Raw genomic sequence first — 4,332 nt, forward strand, 5'->3', positions numbered from 1 at the left:
TATAAGTGGGTTGAACCTCCCTTCTTGAAACTGTTTAAGTAAACTCGAAAATTCTTTAGAAAAATAATTGACCAACGGCTAGCTCTATGTGAAATAATTTTTTAGTATCCAGTAACACTCGGAATGAAAAAACTGCTCCACTCCATTTTTACTTGACACTTAAATATTTTTGAAAAAGAAAATACGCTATTATATTCGTTATGGCTGACTGTCTGTCCGGCCGAGATCTCAGCAATTGCAATAGCTACAAACTTCAAATGTTCACTAAAAACTGTCTGCTATAGTATAGATGTGCAGGCTCCAGTCTACTTTGAGGTAGATTACTCGTGAGATCGATAATTTTAAACTTTGCTAATAAAATACTGATCTGCATTACCAAAAATGCCTCTTCATCATGCATATGCTGATTTACAAGTTTTTATAATGATGAAGGAATCAAAACTACTTTAACATGTCCCTATTAGACGCTCCTATTTTAAATTAATAAATTCGAAATCACTGAGATGGAGAATTTTACGAAATAAAAAACAAGAATGGAATTTCTATAGAAAATACTTGAAAATAATTTATATCCCTAGGGCCTTAAATAAATTTATTGCACATAATTGCTGTACCAATCTACACAAATTGATGCCCTTTAAAAATCACGCAAAATTTTACTATTTTTTTTAAATTATTAGTGAACAACTTTTTTTCTGTTATGATAGATTGTTAAACGGATTCAAACCAAGCAATTTAATTTGTCCTTTCTTAAAACAATGTTACCTGAAGCGGTTGGTTTCCGGTACATATAAAATTGAATGGGTTTCCTCTGTGAAATGGATACTTCTTAGATTACCCTATGTAGGTCTATTTTTGATAGCCGTCGGATGTCTCGAAATTTCCGCGAAGATGGATGGATTATGCCGAATTCGCAGTTGCAATCAAGTAGCCCTCACTAAGATAATTAGGTGTGATCCAAATCCTTGGTATATGATCTCCAGACATCCGGAATCCATTATGAAAATACGCAAAAAGGACAATCTTTAATTCTACCAAATGCTTACTTTATTATTCCTACAATTCCACTACCAAATCTCCGAACATAAGAATTTCCAAAAAAACTAGATCCAAAGCTACCGTTACACAAAACAGGGGTATTTTGTTGTCTTATCAAATGTTAAAAGCTCACTTTCCGAAAACCTCTCTAACTAAACCCTTCCACTTTTGGTGATTGTCGTTGATATGTTTAAACAGTAACAATAAAGCAACTTCTCCATTAAATACTGTTTTTTCAAAAGCTATTAAATTCGTTAAGGAATAAGAAGAATGGCCAAATTTTAGACTTTTACTGACTCTTTTCCTATACCCAGTTAAAAAGGTGTGCTATTTAGTGGAGGATGAATTTAATTATGAGTATGACCAACATTCTGCTTCGGATAGGTTCTCTTAGGCAACATAATTGACTTCTGGAAGTAGTTAACGGCTGAACATCTTGGTTTACTGTACTAATCGTTAACTAACTACTATAACTTTACTGGAAACTAAAACTTCGCAGAAATCTGAATTGACTAAAATCTTTCCATACGCACTTCTATCCAAATATAATTTGAAATTTACGAAAACTTAAAAAATTTAAAAAGCTTCCGTTACAGTACGTTGGCAATTTTCCAAGGTCGACGGATTGGGTGCAAATTTTGGATATGTGTATTAGGCATACGGAAACGGATAATAACTGACGGATTTTTGAAAAAAAATTTTAGAGTGCCGCAACGGCATCGAATTTTATTTTCAAAAAGCCGCCTAAAATATTTATAAAGTATTCGAAAGACCTTACTTTTCTGTGTACCATCTAAAAAAATTGTGACAGGTTTTCTTACAAAAAAATACAGAAAAAAATGGCACAAAGCAAGAAAGATGCACAAAACAATAGAAGGAATCCAAAACAAACCAATTTTCAATGATGTACCAATAAAATATTGACCGTAATTAATAATTCATCGTTTAAGATATAATTACATCGAAATTATCTACAAGTAAGTGGTCAAGAAAAATTTTCCTGTGGGAATTTGAACAATTTAGTGTTTAGTAATAAAGCGGCACTTACAGAAAATTAATATGACTTTTCGCAGTGTATATTAGGCATAAAGGATGGAAGACTGTCAAAAACGTTCTTTTTTCATATTTCCTTTTAGCGAGGAAGCTGTTCTGTCAAGAATTTGGTTTTTCTGTTAGGTTTTAGCACGTACTTATGGCAGAAACTTATACGCTGATTTTCAACAAACGCTTTTGCCAAAACGGTCCGTCAGCTTACATTTTAAAGTTTGTAGGAAATTTTATGGACTTATACTTAGGGTTAATCCTAGACAAGAATTGCACCTGGAAGGAACATATACAATCAGTTAAAAAATATACTTATATGTCACTAAGGAAATTTTACCTCCTAAAGTTTGTCTGTCCAATGGAAGTATTAAAATCTGTTTATTTCGCATTGATAAACAGCAAACTGGAATATGGGCTACGCTGCTGGGGGGGAGTATATCAATCATTAATCCAACCACTTCTTATATCTCAAAAGAGAGTTATAAGACAAATTTTTCAAATCAGAAGAAATGAGCATTCGTTTCCTTATTTTACATTGCTGCGGGCACTCCCTATCAGACATTTGTATGTATATAGAGTCCTGCGCATTTTTTATATGAGAGGCGGCCAAAAAACTGCAAATGAGGAGGTTCACTCGGCAAGACTGAGGAAATTAAATCGTGTAGCACTTTTAAAACCCACGTGTGAGGCATTTAAAAGATTTTACAGTTACACCACTTTATCGTTTTTCAATAAGCTGCCTCTTGAAGTTAGTAACGCAAACAACTTGACCAAGTTCTTAAAGAATTTAAAAAATTGGCTGTTTACATTAAATTTTGATGAAATAGAAAAACTTTTGACTAAAAATTGATTTCCTCTACGTCACTTAAAAAGCACTTATGAATTAACATTTTTATTTTTATTATTTTTTTTAAATACATCCAACTTATGTTTAAATCAATTGCTTATTCTATAGAGTGTATCTATTGTAGTTCCTGCAATGCAACTGATATGTTACTGTGTTATATTTTTTATAGAAGGTAACCTCAACACAGCATTGCTCGGAGGTACCTGCCATGTGTCACGTAAGAAAATTTTCTGTTACGTAAGCTATACTTTTTGTTTGTGCTCCGTTGTGATACATGGAAATAAAGATTTACTCTCTCTTACTCTCTCTCTCTTATAGGAAGCTCATATGAGATCTTCAAGACAATTCAATATTCTTCAAGAAACGTTAGCAAACCTGATTTCTCATCCCCCAATTATACGTACGTGGTATAAAAGTTACCGCCTTTAAGTACGAATTAGTTGAATAAATGAACTTTATGGTAAAAAAATATAAATACAAAATAATATATTATGAGCCCGATTTTTCCTACAAAATAAAATTATGAATTCCAATTTAAACTTCTTTGTCGGTATCTTACATTTAATTTGCTTGAAACCTATATAAAACCCATTCTCGTTGGCGGCACATAAAATCGGACATAAAAATGATTTTATTTTGCATTCCGCGTTTGCTTTTTATTGGCGTTAGTTGATGGAATACGGGGATGTCTGTAAAACATTCTGTCGCGTTTTTAGCGTACGTTATTGTTTGCAAAAGTAGGCGTCCTGTCAACTGCAAAAGAATTGTGATCTTATTAGAACAAGTATTGCTCACAGTGTGGGTAGCAAGCGTGCTTGTTGGTAGTTTCCAATTTCGTATTTAGACGAACACAAAATTAAAAAAAAAACGATTCAACCAACACGCGACACCTTTAGATTACGTTTTTAAGTCCATCTTATTCTGATCACTTGTTGGTGGGACCACCCAAGTAAAAAATCGGCAATTTATGTGATGCGGTTCTGTTTGAAGCGATACTTACAGAAATTTAACACTCAAGTATCGGTCTATGCCATTTTAATGGTTTCCTTTGTGGTTTCTTTCGAGTAATCGGCAACGGAAACAAAGATCTTCCTCTCACCATTACTCCCCTAAACTTTATGGTCAAATAAAATTGTATTATGTCGACCATCTAGTTGCGCTTCATACATTTTTCTTCACGGTATACGTATAGGTAATAGATGGTCAAGAGAAATTTTATGACCAAGTAGCCTATTGGTTGAAACACTCGTTATTTCGCCTAATCATAATATTTTTCCCAAGGAGAATGATGTAACTTATCTTCTTTAGATCTGTTGTTTTTGTTAGAACAATCGGATGTTGTGAGTTCTCGAATTAGTTTGGCTCGAGTCTGAATACTATTTCTTTCCTTATGGAGGATATAA

This window comes from Photinus pyralis, unplaced genomic scaffold (assembly GCF_008802855.1).
Source record: "Photinus pyralis isolate 1611_PpyrPB1 unplaced genomic scaffold, Ppyr1.3 Ppyr1.4_LG10, whole genome shotgun sequence".
Taxonomy (NCBI): domain Eukaryota; kingdom Metazoa; phylum Arthropoda; class Insecta; order Coleoptera; family Lampyridae; genus Photinus; species Photinus pyralis.